The sequence below is a fragment of the Oxyura jamaicensis genome, chromosome 3 (assembly GCF_011077185.1).
Source record: "Oxyura jamaicensis isolate SHBP4307 breed ruddy duck chromosome 3, BPBGC_Ojam_1.0, whole genome shotgun sequence".
Classification (NCBI taxonomy): domain Eukaryota; kingdom Metazoa; phylum Chordata; class Aves; order Anseriformes; family Anatidae; genus Oxyura; species Oxyura jamaicensis.
The window spans coordinates 68,662,228-68,689,222 of NC_048895.1; the positions used below are offsets into that span (position 1 = coordinate 68,662,228).

The 26,995-nt window shown below is 36.8% G+C and overlaps 1 protein-coding gene and 1 long non-coding RNA gene across 6 annotated transcripts in view; one reads left to right on the top strand and one right to left on the bottom strand.

The window, feature by feature from the left end:
• The window catches only part of HS3ST5 (heparan sulfate-glucosamine 3-sulfotransferase 5), a 200,472-nt gene that overhangs the window by 58,719 nt on the left and 114,758 nt on the right, over positions 1-26,995 (top strand). The window lies entirely within an intron of this gene.
• The window catches only part of LOC118163493, a 33,249-nt gene continuing 18,804 nt past the window's right edge, over positions 12,551-26,995 (bottom strand). The window contains exon 3 of the long non-coding RNA XR_004749079.1: positions 12,551-12,614. This is a non-coding gene — a long non-coding RNA (uncharacterized LOC118163493). The remainder of the gene's footprint in view (positions 12,615-26,995) is intronic.

Below are 26,995 nucleotides of genomic sequence, written 5' to 3' on the forward strand. Positions count from 1 at the left end.
AAAGAAAAGAAAAGAAAAGAAAAGAAAAGAAAAGAAAAGAAAAGAAAAGAAAAGAAAAGAAAAGAAAAGAAAAGAAAAGAAAAGAAAAGAAAAGAAAAGAAAAGAAAAGAAAAGAAAAGAAAAGAAAAAAAAGGAAAAGAAAAGTTAAAGGGATGTGGGATTCACAATTACATTCTGGATTTTAGTAACAAACAAGAAAAAAATTGAAAGCTTCACCACTGCATTCAGGAAGACTGTCAAGAACTCCACTATTTATCTTTTTTTTTTTTTTTAACAGAAGTTGATCCTTGTTACTTTAAACTGAAAGACAAGATCAGGTCTGAATAGAAAAAAAAATAATGAAAGAAAATAGATACATTTTGAACACTGAAAAAAGGTTGAAAGATGGAGAAAACATCTGTAATTTCACTGTTAATCTATTTTGACCTTATGATCCTTGTATTCAGCACAGCACATAGGCTAGTTGCTATGTACAAAGGAGCTCATTCTATTATACCCTGACAAGATCTACAACAAGCTCTGATATGCAGGATGAGGGAAGAGGCCTTTCTGAGGTTAAGAGTTCCTCTTTAAGAACTTCTTGCTCTTTTTCCTCTGCATTCAAATTACAGAGATGGCCTTTTGCTATTGATGATAACTGCACTGCACATGAGATAGTTGTTCAGGTAGGCAGAGCACAGGCTAGTGCTCACGTAAAGTAAAACTCCAGAACTTCACTCAGAAGTCACATTGCAGCACCAGCTAAGGAGGGTCGGGACACACTTCTGTGTCACTGTGACACAGGAGGGGTTATTCATTCAAACTGCATGATGCCCGTAGCTTTTATTAATATTAATTATTAATTTATTAATTTTCAAGTACAGATGAAAAAGTCACAGCAGTCTGAAAGTGAGTAATGCTTACATGTACATTTAAAAAATTAAGAAACTTTAACATTTTTGCAGGTGGAAGGAAGAGAGTGTTTTCTGTTAATTCTTTTTGTGACCTGCGATAGGACCTGAGGGAGTGGAGCCAAGCTGCAACAGGGGAGGTTCAGGCTGGTTATCAGGAAGAGTTTCTTCACTGAGAGTTGCTGTGCACTGGAACAGGTTACCCAGGGATTTAGTCATGGCACCAAGCCTGTCAGAATTTAAGAAGCATTTGGATTATGCTCTCAGTCATATGGTCTGAATTCTGATTTTTGGGTAGACCTGTGTGGAGCAAGGAGTTGGGCTCGATGATCCTTGTGGGTCCCCTCCAAATCAGGATATTCTATGTATGTCCATGTCTATGCTGTACAGGGGGACACAGTACTCCAGGTGTGGCCCCTCCAATGCTGAGCAGAGTGGAAAGGTTGCCTCTGCCTCTCTTCACTTGCTGGTGATACTTTGACAAAAGCAGACTGTGTTAGCCTTATCAGCAATGGCACATTGCTGACTTGTTCGACTTGGTGTCCACCAAGACTCCCAGGTCCTTTTCTGAAATCTTTTTTCCATCTGGGTGTCCCCGGGCACATACTTGTGCTTGTGGTTGTTCTTTCCCATGTGCAGGATTTCACACTCATTGAATTTCATGAGGTTCTTGTCAGCCCACCTCTCCAGCCTTTAAAGGTCCCTCTGGATGGCAGCACAGCCCTCTGGTGAGTCAGTCACTCCTACCTGCTATGTCATCTGCAAATTCACTGAGGGTGCATCCTACCTAATTGTCCAGATTGTTAATAAAGATCTTACATACTCCAAAGACTCAGAACAACTTACCATTTAATTCCCAGTTTTGGATTCTCCTACAATTTTAGTTGACAGAACAATATCACATATATGCTGTATCTAACATCAAAAGTTTATTGCTGAACCACAATTTCAACTTTGCATCTCTTCTTAAAAACAAGACTTTAAAAATTGATCTATGCTTTGTCAAAAAATGCCGTCTTTGAGAAGGTTACTATTACTGCTGTTTTGCTGAGTGCTATATAAAACACACAAAAGTTACCAAAACTTTATTACTTCTTTCTGGGAATGATCATCTTAGCTTACAATGACTGTATTGCACCTGCCAGTTTTAAAATGTGCATATATGTTAGTATTTCAAACACTCAATATTAAGCCTAGTAACACCGATTATTTTTTATTGATGATCTCATAACTAATCAGTTGACTTTTGATCTTCTGATAAAATATATTCTGATTATCTCAGAGTTCAGAAGAATGTGGGAATGTCAATCAAATATAAATGTAATCATATTTAAAGATCATAAAAGTTTGATGATAGAAAAATGCTGAAATGTTTGTTTAGTGAGTAAAAATATGACAGCATTCCAACTATGGAATATACTAAAGTCAAACTGTAATATAATGGTGTTTTTCTGCAACTCTAAGTAATAGCGTTTTAATGATCTTATCTCAGAAATGAAATATTACAGTGGGGCAGAAAACTAAAATGTTTTCTGAGAAGAAATAACTGATGGTGGCAATCTGTAAGAGAAAAAGATGAGCTTCCACATAAAGACATTTAAAAATCTAGAGCTGTTGAAAGATGTGAAAACCAATATACAGTTTAATTATGTATAGTGGTTGGTGTTCAACCTCAAAGTAACCACCTGCAGACTGGACCCAAAATTCTACCTGCATTGGAGTATTTGCCTGACTTCATGCCTTAGAAAAATCATTTCAATTATTTCAAGCAAGAAAACAAATTTAAAACTCAATGGTTTTATATGTCTTTATCACTTGTATACTCATTAGCAAACAATTCACTCTACCAATACTCACTCATCAAACTCACAGCAAATATTGAGATAAATCAGAAAAACATGTGAAAGAGACTGTTCTGTGATGTACTTGTGTCAGAAGGAGTATCAGGGAAAAAAATGGGGCAGAAAAGTAAGATGAAACCCATGGGAATATATCTGACTTTCCTGTTCATCTTGTTCACTGGTTACAACTTATTTAATTTGGTATACACAAATGAGATTTAAATTACATTACCTGTAGCCTAAAGCAATAAACATTTATTTTAATTTGTTAAAGGGTAAACTATATTTTGCTGTCTGCTTAGTTCTGTGTTATCTAATTTTTGGCAAATATTGACCAAAGAAAGAATCCTGTCTACTTCCACTCTTCCTCGGTGTCTCTTTCTTCTAACATGGATACAGATAAAAGAATATTAATCTTTTAATCTAGTTTTCAAAATATAATGTATGGTCAAAATCTATGAGTCTATGGCTCAGAGCATGGATTTCAGTTTTCTATGTAAGTGGAAAATTACCCAATATTTTTTTGTACAGTTAAGTTTCTACAAGATAGCTACAACTATACAAAGGAAAGTTATTTTGCCAATGTCAGTTTTCTATTGACATTTTATTCACACACACACACAAAAACAAACAAACAAAAAGCTTCATTTTTTAATAAAAATTCAATAAAATATTTACTATCTGTCCTGGTTTTGGCTAGAATAGAGTTAATTTTCCTCCTAGTAGCTGGTAGGGTACTGTGTTTGGGATTTAGGATGAAAAAAATGTTGATAACACACTGATGTTTTCATTGTTGCACGGCAGTGCTTACACTACGCCAAGGTCTTTTTAGCTTCTCACAGTGTCCTGACACAGAGCAGGTGGGGCATGCAGCAGGAGCTGGGAGGGAACAGACCCAGGACAGCTGACCCAAACTGGCCAAAGGGGTATTCCATACCATGTGGCGTCATGCTGAACAATTAATATGGGGTGGCTGGCCAGGGTGAGGGGACCACTGTTCAGGTGTAGGCTAGGCATCAGTCAGAGGGTAGTGAGAAATTGTGTTGTGCATCACTTGTTTGTCTACATTATTAGTAGTAGTGCTATTATTATTATAATCATTTTCCTTTAGTTTTTGTCCTAATAAACTGTCTTTATCTCAACCCACAACTTTCACTTTTTTTGATTATTTCCCCCATCCCATGGCAGGGAAGGGAAGGGGGTGTGGAGAGTAAACGGCTGTGTGGTGCTTGGCTGCTGTCCGGGTTAAGCCACAACACTATCAAGGTGTAAACAATTCTAAATCAAATTGCATATTTCTTTCAGTGAAGGAGGGTGGAGCCAATGGTGTGTTGCAGAGATTGTTTCTAGGTTCTTGTTTTCTACTGAACATCAATTGGTGATAAGAGTATTCTCAATTCAGAATATTTAAACCATACATTTTTAATAGGAAAACTATTGGAAAGTTTAGCATATACCAGATGCTAAAATTGCAACACATTTAAATTATCCAGAAAAGAAATATACAAAATAAATGGGAAGCATAAAAAGCATTTTCCTTTAAAAGAAAGACAAGAGAAGATCAGAAGTCTCATATTCTACACTAATTTAATAAGTAATATAACTCTATGAAATGTTAGATTCAGGTACTCCAAATGTGAGTGATAGTGTTTCTATGGATTTAGTAAAGAGCTAGAAGTAGATCTTTATCCAACAGAAGTGTAGAACAATACTTGCAACTTCCAAGTACTCTAAAAGGGGCTTCACAAGGGCAGAGTAGAGGGGCACAATCAACTCCCTCGACCTGCTGGCCACTCCTCTGTTGATGCAGTCCAGGATGCAGTTGGCCTTCTGGGTTGCAAGCATACACTGCCAGCTTATGTTGAGCTTTTCATCCATCAGAATCCCCAAGTCCTTCTCTGCTTTCAATGAGTTCTTCACCCAGTCTGTACTCATGTCCAGCATTGCTGTGGCCGAGTTGCAGCACCCTGCATTTAGATTTGTTAAACCTCATTAGGTTTATGTGGGCCCACTTCTCAAGCCTGTCTAGGTCCCTTTGGAGGTATAAAAATGTCACAACTCAGAATGCCACAAAGAGAGAGAATGCTGCCTGAGAAAGAAACCATAACTTCAGGGATCAGACAGTTAATTAAGTCAAATAATACTTGTGTTGGCCTATTTATCAGTCAGTAAGAGGAGAAAGAATTTATTTATTTCATTCAAAATACCACTTAAAGTATCTTGGAAAATACTAAAAATAGCAGTTTTGCATCCCCACACTTTTTACAAAGGGATCAAAAATTATTATTAAGTCTAGAATACCATAGGGAATGGCCTCAAGTTGTGCCAGGGGAGGTTTAAGTTGGAAATTAGGAGACATTTCTTCTCAGAAGGAGTAGTCAGGCATTGGAACAGGTTGCCCAGGGAAGTGATGGAGTCACTATCCCTGGGGGTGTTTACAAAAAGGTTGGGCTTGGTGCTTAGGGACATGGTTTAGTGGGTGATATTGGTGGTAGGGTGATGGTTGGACCAGATGACCTTGAACATCTTTTCCAACCTTTTCGATGATTCTATGATTATGGATAGTATGTTCACTATATTATTCTTCTCATCACCTCCTGTTTTTATAGCTTTCTCTTCTACTGTTGTAATGAAGACCATGCATGCAGTGTTTATAAACACTAATTACTAATTCGAAGTTAAAGAGCAGACCTCCCCAGCATGTTTAGCCTTTGGCCAAAGTTCAGAACGCCTCAAAATTATCTTACAAAACCATGCCCTACCCTAGAGATTACATAATATTATACATCTGTGCAAACCTTTAACAATGTTTCAGTCAAGAGACAATACAGTCTGAATCAAATTTCTGTGTACTCTCCCTGGGGTCAGTGACAAACCAGCAGCGGCTTGTTTCCATCAATAATATTCCGTCTGCTTCTTCTGCTACAAAAAAAAGACAAGTCTGAATTCTTGTGATTCAGATCAGGCAAGGCAGTGGGGTAGGTGACTGGGTTTAAAGATTTTAGACCAGGTGCATTGTTGTCAGCTAAGCAGAATGGATAGTGTTGATGCTTAATTTCTGTGTACTTGCATAAGTCATAGATCACAAAGTAAACAGAGGAAGAAAGATCCACAGGGTAAGTTAATCTGTTTAAAATTATCTATATAGCAACATTTTCTGGAGATTAGAAAGTTTCTAAGATTATATTTGTGCTGCTTTATGAAAGCTACTGGAGTATTTGATTTTTATGTGTTTTTTTTTTTTTTTTTTTTTTTTTTGCAAATGTGGTTGTATGCAAGAATTTACTAAGTCACCAGCCCAGGTAAAGATGAATGCATTAAAAAATTCCAGTGGTGGTGGTAATAATATATCCTGTTTCTCCTTTGGGGAGTGAAACAGTGGGAGCTTCCAGAAACGCAATTATAGTCCTTCAATTCTCAAGGGACAGCTTCAGTTTTAATAATTTATAGCAATCTAAAGAGTAGCTTGTTAGAGTCAAAGTGCTTTTCTTTCCATGCTTTTCCCTGTTCTTTGAACATCTGCCTGCTATGAGATCTCAGAAGGGGTACATGGCTCTCCCACAATAGTGACATTTCTGCATGGAGAGCCCAAAGTGAGTGTCATAACACAACAATGTTCTAACAAAGCAAATAATATTGTAAATAATCTTCTACAGATATTTATAATAGATCAAGGGGCTTGGATACATTTTTTAAAAATGACGTATCCTCTTATTAAATATACTGTTCCATATTACAAATAACTCCATGCATTTTGTGTTTATTTTTTGTTTGCTTGTTTGCCTGTTTTTAAATAACATTTCTTAAAGTCAGTCCAAAGCCCTTTGATCTGGATGGCTTCAGAGATTCTGAATAAGAAGTTTAGTAAGATTCCAGTCAGGTTATGGATTTCGTTCTTCTGTCATTACTAGAGAAATCTTATTATGATTTAAATTTCATATATTTGTTCTTTAAGCAGAAAAAAATGAAGATCTCTTGAACAAGATCTTTTCTGAGATGCAAGACTCAGAAAGGTGTTGTCTTGAAAATACTGTTCAAGAAGTATTTTGTGTTTTATGTAAAGCTCTATCTAAAACCTGACTTAACCTAGAACAGATGTATTAAATTTATTGCCAACGGAAATGTGGTCTATGAAAAAAATTCTAAAGAATATGCAAAAAGTAATACAGAAAAAAAAAAAAAAAAAAAAAAAAAAAACTTGATTATAGATAGTGCCACTCTGCACATGGCTTCCAATCTCTTTCTTATTGAAGAGTGTTCAGAGTTCACTGATAAAAAAGAATAAGAACTGATGTATTTGCATAAGGCAAGATTCTGAAGAAGTCTCTACAAAAATTTAAACCTATGATACTTCTAAGTGGCTTCAGGCTCATAAAAGCAAATATTTCTCAAGTTGCTTGATATGTACATTTGATTTACAGGATGTGAAATCCATCACAAAACTTTGATGAAGATACTCAATTGAAATTTGAGGCATTTAGCCCTATTTCAAATATCTAATATCCAGTTTCTGCTTCATTTGAGTGAAGGTATTCCTTAAGTCTACTCCTAGACTTTTATAAATGTTTGCGATACTACTAGTTTTTGATATTACTAGATCATTTTCAATGCCATTTAGAATCTAATAACAAAGTTTATAGTTTATAAAGAAAGGTTATTTTTAGGTAATTAAGTAGTACAAAAATTTAAATGGCAAGTGGACAGGTAATCTTAACTTCATACTGATCAACTTACTCCGTTTTTTTTTTTTTTTTTTTTTTTTTTAGATGGCTAAAACCAAACTAACTAACTAACAAAAACACTACATCATTTTATGAGTGGGGGGGGAAAAGAGCATGAATCTGAACAGGGAATCTGACACCTGAGAAGTCCTAAGCATAAATCCTAAGAAGATATAATTTAAGTTAAACTGATCCAAGTTCTACTCACATGTTACAACAGAGGAAAAGACAGTTCATCTAGATCTAAGTAATGAAGACATTAGAAATTCAAAAACATCTCTTAACTGCAAGTGCAGTTTTTTAACTTTTATATGTGTTCACAGTAGGATTTGCTCCATAATATTTAGGAAACTCCATTCATAATTTCTTTTAGCTTCCAAATGATGCACTACTTGAATCAGCTGTGTACTCTCGAAGTGATGAATGCTAATACCAGACTGCATTCACAAGTTATTTTCAGTTGATCAAGTAAAGTATTTCCCTAACAATGACACTTTTGAGCCTTCAGCTGAAGAAATGTGTCTAGTTTGGTGCCCTCAATATATGAAAGATGTTGACATAGTGAGGCAAATCCAGAGGACAGCAAACAAAGTAATAAAGGAGCTGGAACTCATGAGTTGTATGGAAATGCTAAAGTTGTTAGAAGGGTCTCAGGAAGATAAAATAAGAGAGATCTTAGGGATGCCTTCAACTGCCTGGAGGATACAGAGAAGGTGGAACCAGTTTCCTCTCAAAAGTTCAAAATAAAAGGACACAAGTTATAATGAATTATAATTCAGCTAAATATTAAGGGGGGGTGGGGGGGTGAGGTATTTTGACTCTCAAATAAAAGGTGGTAAAACATCATAAAGGTTTTCCAGGGAGGGTATGGAATGGTCCTTCTTCAGAGACATTCAAAATGACTATATATGACCCTCAGTAGCCTGATCTAAATTCAAAGCAAGATCTGTCTTTAAGGGTGGCCCTGCTTTGAGCAGGACTTGAACCAGATGACCTCCATAGATCCCTTCAAACCTAAGATGATCTATGATTCTCTGATATAGATCTACATGCTTCCCAGTTCAACTTTGTTTATAATCTCTCTCTACCAGAACTCCCGAATGCTTCTCTAGACTTATGAAAGACTTAGTTTCCTAGCACAATAACTCATAGCAATCAAAACTTTTACATTTTATGTCTCACAAAAATATCCCCAAGCTACTTTCTTTGTTACTTACTGATGTTTTAAAATATATTCAAAAACTGAAATACTCAGGCACCTTCTCTTGTTAGCGAAAATGCCTACAACCTGTGTTCAATATGTTTCTAAATAAGGTCTCTTACTCCAGACAAGACAGCTGACCTGGCTACCTTTTTGGCCTAATTAAGTGCTCTAAAGTCAAGTGTGGATCTTTTTCTAAAGCACATTTGATGGGATATGGATTTGTTATCTCCTCCACATACAAAACATGGATCAATGTGCATGAAAATTATTGGTCTCCTAATAGCTGATAATAAAGAATGACAATTCAAAATACTGACCATACATTCATATTTATTGTCCAAAATGTGATCTGTGCAGTGTGGAAGAATAGTAGAAGGGGATTGAAAGTCATTTGTGAATTTTCAAGGCAAATCATCTGCTACTTATTAAAACATCCTTGAAGTCAATAGAGCTATGAAAATTTACAGCAGCTACAAAGCTGTCCCTTCTATGTCTTAATTTTCCATATTTTAGTTAGTTTTTGAATCAAAGCACATTGAGAGTTTTCTTTGGAGCTCAGTCAAAGCTCACTGAGGTCAATGAAAATGTTCCCAGAAAAGGCAATTTCTGTTTTTAAGCTTTTGATCAGAACTATTACATTTAAGTTACTTTCATTACACTTGTTACCTGAATTCTGTCAAAATTAATTTACGTATTTGGAAATACATATATATTCAGGAGCTCTGGGATATACAAAGAAATTATTTTAATAAATATCAATAAAATAAACTAATAGAAAGATTGAGTCGTCTTTGAAACTTAAAGAATCTGATGTCATTAGTCATGATTTGATACTTTCTGGAAATTATAATATTTCTTTTTCCTCTCTTGGTCACAATATCCCAATATATAGCTTCTTCCCTTCCACACCAACATTCTTCAGCCTTTAACATTTTTTTCTTGTTGCTTTTCTTTGTCGTATGGTTTGTTTGTTTGTTTCCTTAAGGTCCAGTTTCTTCAATTAAATTCTAATGGACATGTATTTTGATAGTAGCTTTATCAACCAAGTGACATATTGGTAGCTGAGAGGCAGTTCAACCACTCACTGGAAACAATGTCTCACAGAAGCAGGAAATAAAGTTCTCTCAGTGAAGCCATTCCATTCTGGGTATGGATAATGGAAGAAACACAGTATTAAAAACATGTATTTTTCTTGTTCCGTTACAGGGAATATCTCTTACAAACTATCTCATTTATTTATTTATTTTATTTTAATTATTAGTTAGATGTCAAACTTGAACAGCTTCTCAGGTAGCCATAAAAAAAGGAAAGATGGGATTAGAGAGGATGGAGAATTTCAGTTTTCTGTTGTTGTTTTCAGGATCGATTACACTTCAGTTCAAAATATTTTAAAATGTTAAGTAATAAAACTACCACATGAAAGCTGGATATGATGCTCCATAGGACCTTTACTGACAGTCCCATTTTTTCACCATATCATAAATATTTGACACTAATTTAACACAAAAAAAGTGGAGCCATAACAGAAATAGTATTGGAATTTGTTTTCAGTCTGTTCTGATGATGCGTAACTATTAAGAGAATGATAGACATGTAAAATAGCATGAAGGGGAAATGGACATTTATTTAAAAATATTTTATTTTTTTTTTTCTGTCTAGAGAAGTTCTGTACTATTAGAAATCCATACTGTTAGAAACATTTATATAAATAAAGGCACGTTTTTAAATTTCAAAAGACAGCTTTTCAATTCCCTTCATTAGAAGAAATCCCACGTGGAAGCAGCAATTGTCTCCACAATAGCTTTAGATATTGGAACAGTTTCAAATTGTTGTTGATGTTGATTTCTTAAATAAATAAAAAAAAAAAAGACCTTGTTAAACGTAATGAAAAATGAACATTTGGAGCTGTCTAATTTCAATGGGATTATTCTCAAGGACTAATAATGTCTGCAGTATTAAGGTGACAATTTATTAGCCCATAATGTAGGATTGTGAAAGAAGTTTTTTGGCTGCTAGAACTTTTGCTACTACTAAAACTTCTCTGCAATAGATTATGGATATCTTTTATATCTTTTTTTTTTTTTTTTTTTTTAACCATTGACCATTTGTGTTTTGCACATTTCTGTAATATTGCATTACAGTCTTGAATAATGACAGTTTTAATGAACAACTTGTATAATAGATATAATGGTCCTTTTCTAAAAATTGACTCTTTGTTCTAGTATTGATAAATTATATTAAAAATATCCAGTTAATTAACTAAATTTATTAACAGAAATATGAATTCAAGATGTCTGGAACAAAGAAGGAAATAAGGAAGTAATATTTTTTTCTTAATAGTTTTTTTTTAAGTTACTTCTTTAAAAATTTTAAGATGATTTACACATTCTTCAGGTATGATTTCAGCTATATTTTGTTCATGGACAACCTTTTAGGGAAGATTGATCCAGTCTGCTGTTTGGTACTGCCTGTAGAAGACCAGGTTTCACTGGCTTGGTATTTTTTGATAGCAGAGTTAAGATATCCTGAATTTGTAAGGGTTTTGCTACATTTTTAATGTTTTCCTTTTTTCAACAGTGTAAGACAAATTATTGCATTTGGAAGGGATTTATACTCAGTTTCCTATTCTAGAAGGTCAATGAAGACAGGAAGCTGATGCTGACTGGCTGATGTTACCACTGATAATATTTTAGGTTCAAACGTGAACAAATAAGACAGAAACCTATGTTCTTCAACTGTGGTAAAGTCAGCTTGATGCAGAGCACAGTGACCAAAAGTCTCTGATTTGTGACCAAAAGTGACTGATTTGTACACATTGATCCAGAGAAAGATTTGAATCTGCCTATTGAAACTAATGCCAGCTGTCTGCAGCACCCCTGGGACAAATATGCCAGATGGAGGTTGCCAGAAGAGTATAACCATGTCCTTTCACTGGCAATATGTTCCTTTACGCCAGTGGGACTTGGGGAAAACATTAGAGCTAACCCTGTCACAGGGGAACTCCTCAGCTGGGGTTTTCTTTTTCTTGATCCAGGAGATGGAATGGAAATAAATATACAAATATACACACAGATATATGTATGAAGCTAGTGAACACATCACTGCATCTTCTTAACAATTAGCAAATTATCATCATCAAAATTATGGCACAATAGTATTGAGGATGGCATTGCAAAGCTGCAAACATGTTTCCACTTATTCTTATTCTGATATTTTCCTTAGCATTTTATTACTTACTGCAGAATTTCAGTATGCTTCTTATATGTTGTTTATTTTGTCAAAAAATAAGACTGCAGTTTGGTCTTAGCACCATAGCCTGTGGTTTTATCTCTTTCAAATTCCTTTACATATGACTTTTCTCAGGACTTAGCTTTCTGAATTTCAAAATAGTACCACTTGAATTGTACTTATTTCCAGTTCATCAGACAGTGGATTCTGTAAATCCACTAGTAAATGTGGCCTTTCCCTACTCCACTTGTATGTAACTCACTTTTGAAGGCAATGGAGCACAGGCTAAAGAGCTACAATCTCTTTAATGCTCCCTAACCAGTGATGGGATAGGGCTATCATGATTGTCCTTTGGTCTGGTTTAATAGAGGTGCTGGTAACTCAGTCAGACCTAGGGCAGAGCTGATCAACAATAAAATCTCAGGTTTCTGTTTTTAGCCAGAGTGTATGTGCTGGTCCTCTACAGCAGATGTTTCTGCTTTTGAGGCAGTTGTAATGCCGAGTTATTTTAAAGACAAATTATTCTATATGAACAAGTAAATTCATAATTAATTCTACTTTCAGCTTTTCAAGACTTTTTTTTTTTTTTTTTTTTTTTCTCACTGAAGGAGAATGTGTTACTTCCTAAAACATAATCGCTGAGAGTTTACGTAATCCTTGTTCCATCAGATGATGTTTCAGCAGCGAAGGATAATGTGTTCTGACCAGAGGTGGCTTTGATTCATACCCACTGCAAGGTAGGGCATGAGTCAGATAACTAAAGGCTGTCATTACCTAACTTAAGAAGCGCATATCAGCCAGACTCTATTAGAACACGTTACCTAAAAATTCTGTATCTCTCTGAGACAGGTGATGGAGACAGGACTTTTCTCTCTGCTGTCTGCCCATATAAACTGTGTTTATTAATTAAGCCTGGGAAGAGGCTCGTTTTGTTTGGAGACCCTGATCATGCCACATCTCCTCAGAACCCTCCAATTTCACTGAAGTTTCAGGGTATCATCTCTAGGTTGAGAGGCCACTCTGCATAACAGAAATAAATGATACTGGCAGCTCTCTGTATGCACTTGGACGTTTTCTGGAGGGATGTTTTTATGGCATCTCCTGGTGTAGTAAATGGGTTGTTGTGGTGACTTGTAATAGCACTTGACTGTTCTGGTCTTCTGAAAGGAAGACGGGGGAAACTGTGGAACTGCAAAAGGCATTATCATCTCTGGAGTGGTTTAGTGTTATGTCTTGATCCAAAATTAGAAGTTACTGGTCCAAATGAAACTCTAGATTTTAGGCAAGTTAGCACAGGTTTAAACAAAAACAGATTTAGATGAAATTTACTGGATAGACACAGACAGAAGGAAAGAGGCACCTGTGAGAGTGTGGAAAGAGCTGCCTGTTCAGCAAAGACTACTGAGATGCATCAGCCTCATGTGAGCTGATATATCTATTTAGCTCTGTGCAGTGATGTCTGGTCCCAGGGGCACCAGGGTAGCACAGGGAGATGTCAGGACAATTACCCTTGTCCTCTAGGATCTAGGACATCTCTTGGGTGCAGGACACCTCTGGTTCAGAGGTGTATGTCTTAGCTGAAGTGCAACACTTCACAGATATCCTATGACATGAGATACTATGTTCACTCTATGTTCACATCCTCACAGCTATTACTTTGCCTAGAAAAACAAACAAATAAACAACAACAACAACAACAACAAACATTTAACCTGAAGAATATGGTCTCTTGGATAAAAATACACCATTAAGTGAGGCAAAGTAAGTTTGGGGTCATGAAATAGGTTCTTTTTCACTACATCAACATAATCTAGTGGTGGTGTACAGTGTTAGCAATCAACTCCTAGGGAAGAAAGGAAAAATCACTAATGCTGACAGCAGGAGCAATTGTTCTGCATGGCCTTGTGGATTTAAATTTATTTTTCCTTGTTCCGGTGTGTATATTTACATTGTGCTTATTCTTGAGGATTTGCATGTAGGAGTACAAATGCATCTTCAGACCATATAGTAACATTTTCTGATCAAAGGGTTGCTAAAGCATAAAAGCTTCTACAGCTTTTGTCTTTTTATATTCTGTCTTATATTATGTCTTATATAGAATTTAAATTCTATATTTTGTCTTTTTATATTCTACAATGAAGGGAGGGGTGGGCAGGGAAATTTGAGATTTTATGGTTCTAATTCTCTTTTATGTAAGTCTGTATTGGGCTTTAATGGCAAGCTTTTGGTAGCAGGGGGGCTGGCAGGGGTGGCCTCTTTGAGCACAGACAAGAAGCTGCCCCATGTCAGATCAGAGACAGCTCCAGCCAGCTCCAAAAGGGACCCGCTGATGGCCAGAGCTGAGCCAGTGAGCAATGCTGGGTGAGCCTCTGGGAGAGCAGACTGAAGAAAGTGGAAAAATCTGCCGCAAAACAGCAGCTTGACACATGCTGGAGCAGTTCTTGAAGAGCTGCTGCCTATGGGCAGCCCCCGCAGGATCAGTTCGGGAAGGACGGCATCCCGGGGGAGGGACCCCACTTGGAGCAGGGGCAGAGAGTGACCGTGAAGGAGTGGCAGAGACAGAGACTGACTTCGTCACCCATTCCCTCTTCCCTTGTGCCGCTTGGGGGAAGGACATAGAACAAGTTGGAAGGAGGGGAAGGTGGTTTTAGTTTAGTTTTCACTTCTCTAGTTTGTTAGTAATAGGTAATAAATTTATTCAGTCTCCCTATGTCTGTCCTTATCCTAACCCTTGAACCCTTTTCATCATATTTGCTCCCTTTTTGCTTTGAGGGGAGGAAGTAAGAGAACAGTTGTGGTGGAGTTCAGCTGCCCTGCGGAGTAAAACCACCACAAAGTCAAATGTTCTTTTTCAAAGATATATCATTTTTCCATAAATGCTAAGGGAACATTGGTCCTGATAATCAAATAAAAATTATATTAGTTAATTTCAGGTCCAAAGTTGCAGAACATAAAGTAACAAGTGAGGTGAAGAATATGGGGGATGATGGAATAAAGAAACAAAAGTGTTTTTTGAAAACACAAACTGTGTGTCACTTGGCTAAAGCAGGAAGTGACAATCAACTATATTTTATTAAATATATATGGAAATGAGCAAATTTATAAATGCTGTGTTCACATAGCCGCAAGTCAATGAATGACTCAGTGTCAAAGACTTTGTTTTTCATTTCAGAAAGTGATGTCTCAGACACAGGCTAATTCCTGGAGGCAGCCATTCATCCAAATAGAATTTGTACATAAAATGAATGGCTTTTAGTCCATACTAGGAAAGAAAAATAAAAGTGAGTGAGAATACCAGATTTCTTCTCTTTCTTTCTTGAGTAAAGAATAAAAATAAATTACTAAATAAAAACTTTTTTTTTTGGATTGCCTTTATTGTCTATGGAATTAAGTGCACTGTCAAACTTCTTGTCCTGACTGCTCAAAACACTATTTGGTCAAGTTGGCAGCTATTATAAAAGCCTTTACTTGAGTCCAAATCATCTTTTCAATGCTGCTGAAGTGCCTCAGAGAATATGAAACAAAAGTGAATGTGTTGCATTTTATAACTATTAATGCGCCTTCTTTCTAGATATATAAACTGTCAAAAATGGTAAAACATTATACAAAATCTCTGCCTATTTAATATTTCCTAACATTGCCAGATCCCATCAGTTTTTTGACAATCTTTCATGTTATGTCAGTTTTAATACTTTTGAACATTGTAAAGGATTTCCCTTGGCTTTAACCTACTTTTACTATTTATGTGAAGTAATTTTCCTTTAATGTAAATGAAAGCACCTTCTTTTCAAATGTTTTGTACCTTATTTTTATTTTTTTCAGATATATGTTATATTCTACTTACTTATTCAGTAATTTACTTTTGAAAAACTTAAAAGAATTAATTTGTAGCTGTTAGATTTATATAAATAGAATTGAAATGAGTTTGTGCAAAATGCAGACTAAGTCTCAATTCCAGAAATTTGGTGAAAATGTCCTTAGATTAAAGTACTTAAGACCTACTTGAGTGCTATTCATTCCAGTTCACATCCCTGGTTTATATGAGAATTTAGCTCAAGTTTAGCTTAAGCTTTGCTGTTCAAAAATCATGATCTAAAAATGTGGCAAAAAAGCCACCAACACTTGTCTTTTATTTATTTATTTATTTATTTATTTATTTATTGCCTTGTGATAATATTTTCAGATTTTTAATACGGCTATTAAGACTAGCAATATGCTTAGCAATTATAACTTAATAATTAAGCAAGCATAACTTCCGGAAGCTAGTTCTTTAAGAAAAGCACACCAGGAGATACACAAAAAGTTATAGATGCTCTCAATGTTATCTTGAACAAACTACTTAATGTTGAATTATGGATTATATCTAATAGCAAAATGAGTAAACAAGTGTTTTAACAGACTTCTTATGCCAGGCTAGCTTTTTCCCCAGGCTTCTGTTTGGCTGGATATGAATCAGCTGTGGTCCAGGAACTACATAACTATGTCTGCGTGTTGCTAATTTGCTCTGCTATGTCTCACTTACTGTCTCCCTGGCCTGGGAGGCTGGTGGGTCTGCCCCCTCCCTGAAATGCCATAACTGAAGGTTTTCATGTTTAGCACACTTAATCTGAATATTTTGGTAATTCACATTTATTTCACATTATTTTAAAGCAGTTCTGGTTCTCATTAAAACATGTAGCAGTTGCTACTATGTTGCAGTTGGTATTTTTTCAACAGTGACTGTTTTGAATTGGCTTCTTTTTCATTACAATGGGTAACAAATCACTGTGCTGAGGAGTTTCACTACCTGTTAATGTTTTATAAATACATGGTCATTATATTGCAGTATATTACTTTAAATTAGCTCTTTTCATATTATTCTTATAGTACAAAAGGGAGACTAAAAGCTAATTATGTGATGTTTCACAAATCTATATTTAAAGTGATTAAAAATTGAGATGATATTTTCCATTGTGAGTTTTCTTAGTAATAACAATGGATAATGAAAATACACAAAGAAATGGAATTAAGTATTCTGCATTATGTTGCATATCCTGTTTTTTTTTTTTTTTTTTATTATTTTTTTTTACCCCAAATGCCTAAATAATAGCTTAGTTTTTGATTTTTTTTCATGTTTATTTCTCTTTGTGTTGTGGTTAATTACTTTTATAGTGATCAAAGAAGCTTAGGAATCTTGATTTACAAGTGCTAAGCTAGAAGTTTTATTTCTCACATTTCTGATTCTTCTGTGATTAGGATCTATTAATGTTGCCAAAGACTTAAAAGTGCTTGTGAGGCTGTGGCTTACTTTCAAATAAAGTAGAAGCTGTGGGAAGTATTAGAAAGAATGAACAAAAGCAATTAAGTTATTTTACTAGCATAGGCTATAACCCTATTACTACTGTGTGTTGGTTAGTGTCTTCAGGACTGTTTACATCAGCTAAGTATTTAAAAGTCAGATGTTAGCAAAGGGCTCCTGCCAGTTCTCCGTGTCAGTACTGCCTGAGGGTGGGATTTGTTTCACCTAACTCCAACTGTCAGAAAATCAGGTGTCTAAAAAATCCCAGTCACCTATTGTGGCACAAATGAGATAAATTCACATGTGTAGAGATTTATCAGCAGGGTCCATAGCTGGTGGCATACATTGACAGTTGAAGTTAAATTTGGGGGGAAAATAAAAACAGAAGAGAGAGACAGGAAAGGGAAAATAAAAATCATTCCCAGTGGGCATATGGGGAGAAACTGACAAAGTCCACAGCTGAGCACCCCATGGTCCCAGCTCAACTCTCATCAGAACAGGTGTTTCCCACCACACACACACAAATTTCTCTAGTAACTATCTTCCCTCAAGAACTCCTCAAACATCAAGTTGTTTGTAGGCATAAAATCATAGGATCATCTAGGTTGGAAAAGACTTTCAAGAACACCAATCCCAGCCATGAGACTCGGCCTACTAAGTCTCATCACTAAACCATGTCCCTTAGTGCCACACACAGACAGGGACTCCACCACTTCCCTGGACAGCCTGTTCCAATGCCTAACCATCCTCTCATAGGAAGAAATTCTTCCTATTATCTAATCTAAACCGCCTCTGGTGCAACTTGAGTCCTATTCTTCATGTCCTGTCACTTGTCATCTGAGAAAATAAACCAACCTCATCTTAACCTCCTTTCAGGTAGTTGTAGAGAGTGATGAGGTCTCCCCTCAGCATCCTCAGACTGAACAGCTCCAATTCCCTCAGTCATTCCTCAGGAGTCTTATTTTCTAGTCCCTTCACCAGCTTTGTTCTTCTTTCTCTGCATATACTCAAGCAACTCAACATCCTTCTTGTAATGAGTGGCCCCAAACTGAACACAGTAGTCAAGATGGTCTCACCAGTGCTGAGCAAAGAGGGGCAACCAATTCCTTTGTCCTGCTGTCCACACTATTTCTGATGCAGGCCAGGATGCCATTGGCCTTCTTGGCCACTTGGGCACACTGCTGGATCATATTCAGTCAGCTGTTGACCAACAGCCCCAGGTCTTTTTCTGCCAGGCAACTTTCCAGACACTTTTCCTCCAGTCTATACAACTGCATGGATTTGTTATGACCCAAGTGCAGAATCTGGGTAATAACCTTTGCTGAATGTCATGCAAATGACATGATGTTGCTAGCACTGGCAGAAGAACACCTTGAGGGACAAGGGGTATGCTCTGGTTAAGCTGTGTGTTATGTGTGTGCATACATGTTACTATGCGCATTGAGTAACAAAAAGTTATGTGAAAGAAGGGTGATTCTCACACTGGTGGAGGTTGTTTCCCACAAGAACACACAAACAGTTTGTGAGGTTACAGATGCAAAGATATGAGAAAAAATACGGAATAATACCATCACAGGGCTTTGGAAAAACACTGCCATGGGACTTATGTGAGAGAGCTATGAGTGAAACACTGACTTCAGAGTTGCAAACAAAAAGCCATTGGCAATAGAAAACCCAAAGGTACTGTGTTGCACTAAGTAGGGAAGGGATGGGCACCCCAGGGGAGCTGCCTGTCTCCTCTGGCTGCAGACGGACTCATATTACCTACCTGAAATTTGTTGCTTAGCTTTTTTTTTTTTTTTTTTACTGGAAGTTGAATTCTATTCCATATACACCTGACAGAATGGCTCTTTTAATGTAAAATGCTGTTTTGTATCTGCCTTCAGGAATCCTCTTAAGTCATGCTACTGGTAATACTATATATTTTTGTTGTTGTTGTCAGTATGCTTATAGCTCTCCTTAACTTAGCAGCTTTCAGTAGAATACTTTTATTTATATCAAAATGGCATGTTATGTAAGGAATTGACATTCTTCTAAAATAATCTGAGTAGATGGCCTCGTCCACACACACCAGTTATAGTGCTTCAACTCTGTCTGGAAGCCAAAAGAGGCCTGTGCGCAATAACTGAAAATGATGCTTAAATATTTCAGAAGCTCATGTTGTTATGTCATCAGTTATATCTTACTTGTCCATGCTTATTCCCAAAGGTTTTAATGAACTGTTTATAGTGGTAGTATTTCAGTCCCATTAACAGCAAGAGAGGTAAAACAATTGAGGTGGAAGGAACCCCTTCCATCATAGAAATAGTTACCCAGGCACAATATGTCATGTAGAACAGGGCTAAGAAACCATTGTAGGATGATTTACTGACTAAAGCACTGTGTTGTTATTGTTTTGTTTTGTTTTGTTTTTAATTATCTTCCCTGCCTTCCACCACCTGCTGTACTCAGTTTTTGAGTTGGATTCTTCCTTTGACAGAGCATCACTCATGCAGATCACTGTCCTGTTACGGTTATTCTCATATATTCCCTTTGTGTGACTGTGTCTCTGAAGATCAGGCCCTTCACCCAAGTCTACAAGGTTGAAGAGCTGCCTGCTGCTCCAGCTATGATCTCTAGTTCAGAAGTGAAAGGAATAGCAGGAATAAAACTAGTCCCTGGACTTTTTAACATGCAGTACCTCCAGTACAGTGAACTGGCTTATCTGATCCCAGCTCTTATACTACTCATCTCTGTTTCAAGCAGATACTGTCATCTTTTGGTGGGTGCTACATTAAGCTGAAGTTCACTCTGCACCATCACAAACCTACAAACACATGAATGACACCACACACTGTAACATCCATGAAAGAAGCTCTAACAGTCAGACTGATAATCAGTAATCCACACACCTATAATCTTTATGATTTGGTGGCAACTTCTGCTCTCAAGGATTAAAGATATTCACTATTTCTATCAGCAGTAAGACATGCGCTTGATGACCAGAAAAGAATAGTAGTAGCAATAGCAATAATTAGTCATAGTAATAGTAATAGTAATAGTAAAAGAATATATAACACAAATGATGCACAATACAATTGCTCACCACTTGCTGAGACATGCCCAGCCAGTCACTAAAAAGGGACTGTGTCTCCCCAGCCAACTCCCCCCAGTTTTGTTGTTCAGCATGACACCATATGGTATGGGACATCCCTTTGGCCAGTTTGGGCCAGCTGTCTTGGCTCTGTCCCCTCCTAGTTTCTTGTGCACCCCCAGGCTCCTTGCTGGCAGGCCAGCATAAGAAGATGAAAAGTCCTTGACTCAGTGTAAGCACTACACTGCAATAGCTAATACATCCCTATGCTATCAACATTATTCTCTTCCTAAATCCAAAACACAACACCATACCAGCTACTAGGAAGAAAATTAACTCTACCCCAGCTGAAACCAGGACAGCTGGTTTGTTTGAAATGTGTATATTGTGTCTTTAGCAGTCAGGTAATAGCACTTTTTAAAAGCTTTTTGTCAAATAGTTATCAGTTTTGCAGGTATAAAACTTTAACAGAGTAATGTTTTTTTTGACAGCTTAACTAAGAAAGAAAGCATCAAGCATATGATAATGACACTTGCAGGGATGTTTTTACTGCACTAGATGCCAATTAAATTACTGATTTCATAATTATAAATCAGCATGTTGCAGTGGATAATTAATGTTGTCACACTCGAGCTGAAAAACTTTATATAAGCATAAGCCTTTCCTCTGTTGATTTGCTAATTCAGGAACCAGAAAATATTGCATAGCATCTTTTAATATTTGAATACATATCTTTTAGGATTCCTGTTCCTGCCTGCAGCCAGGGTACGACACTGGCATTTAATCGCTCAATTTAATGAGTGTGGACAGTGTTCAGAAGGGACATAATGATCTCTAGAGGGAATAGTGTTCATATAAAACTAAGACTAGATTCGAGTGGGGGAAAATAAAAAGAAATTAAAAAAAAAAAAAAAAAAAAAAAAAAACAACTTTAAAATAATTGACAAATTTATTGTTTTACCAATAAGAAAACCTGTGGGAAGGAAAGGCAGGTGGCAATAGCAAAGACTTGGTACAGAAAGTTTTATCTGTTAATGTGGAATTGTTCTAAATTATAAATGAGATGGTGGAAAGGAAGTCCTGCAATAAGGTCTTATAGTCCATAGCCCTAGAGCAGTAAGTATAATGTCCTCAATTTTCTCAGCTAATTGAACATAGTTGTTGCCAAGCTGATGGGTTTTCCATTGATAAGTCACACTAAAAAATCTATACAGATCTTGACCAAAGAATACAGGGTAAACTTAAATTATACAGTAAAACACTATTGTCCATCTTCAAGCAGATAATAGGGTCTGATAATATATTTTGATTTTTTTTTTTCTTGGAAACAAAAAAGCAGTGGTTAACCACTCATCAGCACAATGCTTCTAGTTGTAACCACAGATGTGTTCTATTGATTTGGTCTAGAAGTAGGAGGTCAAATCTCAAGGCCTTTCCTGTTGTCAGGAAGTTTAAAATCACAGCTGCCCCCACCAGGACAACACTGGCTAATGGACTTTCTTCCAACTCTCTCTTGAAATTGGGCCAGTGTGAAACCAGGAATGCAAAAGTGGTGAGTTCAGGAAAACAAGACATTATTTCTGGTTTACAATTGAAGACACTCAATTTATATTATCCAGACACAGGGTTCCAGCCTTTCTGAACTGTTTATGCCCCTTTCATTCAATATTGCTGTATTAAAAATATACGATAAATGCTCTGCCATTATAAGGAATGACCCTTACATGGGCCCATCCAAAACTGCACTTTCTGGATTGCTATGGGATCAGGCATGCATGGGATCAAAATATAATCAGAAGTTTCCTTAGCCACCATTTGTCTTCACCATTTACTGTTTCTAAGGCAGTAGAACAGTAGAACCCTGCAGCATACTTACTAATATTCCTCAGTATTGCTTTACATTCCTAGCCATTGCCTTTTTTGTTGATTAGTTTCCTTTCTTTACCAAACTACTGAATTCTGTTCATAAAGTAGAACCACACTCCTGACTGCTACGCTACTTCCTGGACCTTCAAAACATTAGTTTTTAAATCATGGAACACACATAATCCACAACTTTTGCAATTAAAGACTGAACTTATTTTTGGTTATTGGGACGAGAACAACACTCTCTTTATAAGTATGCATATATACCCAAAGTTAATCAGTTCACTGTTCTGGAATTAGCTGACGTGTTTGCCTTGGTGTGCCAGCAATTAACAGAAACCCAGGGATACTGTCAGCTGACAGCTGGAAAGAGATCCCCAGCTCTGCAGCATACTGTTCTCTGTGTTAAACAAAACCCTGAGCTGATGGTATTAAAGCTTTAATATTACTTATTAGAATTTTCATCAGCAATCTGTCTGCTACATTTTAATGAGCAGAACACACTGATAGAACCCTGGAAGGAGCTGTTCTCCTCAAAATCATACTTATTTTAGTGCCTGAGATGCAGCTTTTGGGTTAGTATAACTAAAAGGACTTGGTAACGAGAAAAACAAAGGTAGAAAAAACACAACAGATAAACAGAATGGAATGGCAGGGGGAGGGGGAGAAGGAACGTTTTTTACTGTCCAGGAAGTTGTATAATTCAGACTGTTTTCTGAGTAAGAACAACTTTAGATTTTTAAGTTAAAAGGGTTTGTTCAGAGTAATATAGTTTTAAAAGAAAAATATGTCCTGTAAGAACTGTCATTACTTAATGAGGTTATATTTTTGAGGTGTAAAAGTGGATTCAAATATTTTCTTCAATAAACAGTTGTGAATGGTTGACTTTTATACATGAATAAATATTTTACTAACATAATAAGTGTGATATAGAAACACTGCTTCTGTTGAGATTTAGAATAAATCATAGTTATTTTCCAAATGTGTTTATGCTTGAAGGACTGGATAACTAAAACAAAATCATCTTTTAGGATCAGAAAGTTAAGCCCCACAAGAATGAGCAACACTGAAGAGATGATATTTATTTTCCATCCTTAACTTTATTCTTCTCTAGAGAAGAATATATTCTAGAGGATATATCATCTATATATCTTTATATGTACTTATATAGAGAGAATACAGTTCTTCTTGTATATCTTATGTAAGCTGTAAAAGCAACCCTAATGCTGTATGCTCCCACAGTCACTGCCATGCCTCGGAAAGCACAGCCAGTCAGAACCTACAGCTCAGGATGTAGCTGAAGTTATAAATGAGTTCTGTGAGAATTATACATAAACAATTCAAGATTAGTATTGATCTATTTTTGCATTATTTACAGTTGCCCTTGAGTCTGTGTGCACAGTTTTAATGGAGCTTAGCTGTGCTAGGATTCAAGCTAAATACCACATTAGAAGCCCCCCCAGAGAGAAAAGCTTTTTGAGTACAGTAATAATGGAAAACACGTATCTGTGGAGTGCTAAAGACAACTATATAACCCCCTGTGTTGGATGCTACATGGATTAATGCAGCTGTGTAAAGTAATAGATATTTGTTGATAAAATAGGAGTAATATGTGTAGTTAATGGCCTAAAATTAAAAATGTCTTGCTTTGTGCATAGAAGTTTAATCACTGAATTAAACATTAGGAGACTAAAATAGAAGTGAAGAAAACTGTGTTGTTGGTTTTTTTTGTTGTTGTTTTGTTTTTTTTTCCCGTGGAAATCTGGAAAAAAAAAAAAAAAGGCGTGATAGGAGTGAGTGACCTTGCATGTTTCACAAGCTTAAAGAGGCTCCTGCTGGCAGCATGCTGTTGAAGGGCAGATAACAATCCCACTGTTATCATCAGGGATTGCAATCACTGTCACAAAGCTTGTCATGTGCTGTCTGCAGGAATGGCAGCAGACAAAAGTGCAGATTTGAAATCAACATTATCTGTCAAGAAAGAGATTTCTTGGTGAGTTAGAGTGTTTTGAAACACATATCCTGCCTTTGTGTTTTGGCAGTTTGAGCTGATCCATGAGCAAAACTGCTATGTCAGCACTTTCCCTGAAAAAGCTGCACAAAACCAGTTACATAAAATAAGGAAAGATGTATATAAGCTATGAAAGGAGGAAATGAACAGGTATGGGGGTGCAACCACACAGAAAGTAGTGTCATGTGTGCAGCAGCAGTTTAAGATGTACTCTTGCATTTTGGCAAGACAGATCAGCCAATCTTTTTGATGGGATAACTGGAGATGTGGTATTGGCACCTCACTGTTTTCCAGGTGTACTCTGCATTTTCAGTATTTGAGCTGCAAGGGTAGCAGTCAGCAGAGTAGTCTGACTCTATCATAAGATGTTTTCCCTTGCGTGGGACAATTTTCTAAAGGTATGATAGCTTTAAGGAGCAGTATCTGTGTAACTAAAAGCAGCTCCAGCTTCCTGGGGAATCTAATACCCTGAGTTACAAACATAAGAAAAAGGCAAGTTCATTACTAGGTAAGAGCAGAGGACTTGCTAGTGTGGGATTTGTTAGCATTTTTTAATAATGGGTTGCTACTGAACAGATGTGTAATATAACTACTTTTATAGAATCATAACTGAAAAGCAAACAGAAGACAGTAAGCTGAAAACATGAGTTATTTTACTTGGTACCATAACGTGGTTGTTGTGAGTGTTGTATAATGGCATGCCCTGCTTAAAGATGAGAGCCCTATTTTCCTAGCCCTATCTGTTTGTTGTACTTTTACAAATCCTTGTAGCTTGGGATCTTGCTCCCTCCAGCTAATGGATCTTGATGCATTTATATTTCCTGAAAATTGGATAGCTATCACATAGAATCAGAGAATCACCTAATCATAGAATCATCTAAAGATCATCTAATGCTAACCCCCCTGCAGTGGGGAGAGACAGCTTCCACTAGACTGTGTTGTCCCCATACAACGTGGCCTTGAATATGTCCAAGGATGGGGCATCCACAACTTCTCAGGGCAACATCCCAGTGCCTCCCCACCCTCATAATAAAGAATTTCTTCCAAATATCTAATCTAAATTTAACCTCTTTTTTTTCTTTCTTTCATTCTTTTTTTTTTTTTTAATCATTAGTCCTTGTCCTATCACTATGCTCCCTGACAAAGAGTCTCTCTCCTGCTTTATTTTAGGCCTCCTTTTTAGGTAGAAAAAGGCCTCTATAATGTCTCCACAGAGTCTATAATGACTCCACAGAGTCTTCTCTTCTCTACGCTGAACAACCCCAACTCCCTCAGCGTGTCTTCACAGGAGAGGTACTCTAGCCCCTCTGATTTTGGCCCTCCTCTGGACTAAGAGGTCCACATACTTGTTATGCTGGGGGCCCCAGAGATGAATGCAGTACTCCAGGTAGGGTATCACAAGAGCAGAGCAGGGTGGGGAAAATCACCTCCCTCGGCCTCCTGGCCATGCTTCTTTTGTTGCAGCCCTAAATATTGTTGGCTTTCTGGGCTGCAAACTCATCTTGCTGGCTCACGTTAAGCTTCTCATCAACCAACACCCCCAAGTCATTCTCCTCAGGGTTGTTCTTAATCCATTCTCCACCCAGCCTGTATTTATGCTTGTGATTGCCCTGCCCCTGATACAGGACATTGCACTTGGCCTTGTTGAGCCTCATGAGGTTTGCACAGGCCCACCTGTCAAGACTGTCAAGGTCCCTCTGGATGGTATCCCTTCCCTCCAGCGCGTTGAGCACACCACACAGCTTAGTGTCATCAGCAAACTTGCTGAGGGTGCGCTCAATCCCACTGTCTATGTCATGGGCAAAGGGAAGACTAGGAAGTCAAGGATTTCATGACTTCTTTTTTCACTTTCATTTTTAACACAAACTTGGTAACTCTGAGTGAATGTGGAATTTAGGTATTTTTGAGACTGAACGCTATACCCATTCATGGGCATTGGGTTGCTTTGATAAAAATATTCATATCACATTTCAAACAACTAAATTTAAGCATCCACATGTAGGTATTCAGATGAAATAGATTTCCAAGATCTCATTATTGTCAATAGGTCATTAGGGAAAGGCTTAATACAGTCATTGGATCCTAGAGAGCTACCAGTAGATATTTACAACAGCCAAAAGCATCATCACTGGTTTAAAAATACCCTCTCTCTGGCCACTTGGCCTATTCTAATGATGTTGATTAAAAGTTTCCTGCAAGACTTCACCTGATATCAAAGCCCTGAGGAACTAGCCCTTGCTTTTTAGGGATACTAAAAAGCAAGGGCTTTTTTTCTTGTTGTTTTGTTTTGTTTTTCTGGATCCAATAGAAATTACTAATGAAACTTAGCCATCTTAAATAGCATTTATTGGCTATCTATTCAGCAGAAGAGCTATACTATTGAGATGAAATGCTGCAGGCAAAGAAATTCCATTAACATAAGTGCTCAAGAAAATGAACTGTTTATTCTAAATAAGCTTGTCTAGTACAGAAACACTTTTTTTTTGGTCATATTAAAAATTAACTAACTGCTCAGAAGATTTAATCACATTTTGTGAGGTTTGAGTGTTTGTTCATCTGCAAATCTTCGGTGCTCAGCCTTCAAAGAAGTTGTATAGTTGCATGTCATGTCACCCAGTATTTGGATAGCAAATGCACTGGGACAAAAGTGAGCTGCCTAAAAGGGAGGAGAAGCAGAGGAAGAAAAGAAAAGATGTGATGGGAAAGATAGTCAGAAGACTCCTATTATTTTGGGGTAAGAGTTTTGTCTTTTCTTTCTTTTCATTCTGATCCCAGATGCCTAAGACCATGGTGAAAGACACTGAAGGGGAGCAAAGATACAGAAATTTTATGATGGTGATATCCTATCCTTGAGTTGAGACAATGCATCCCTTTTCAGCAATT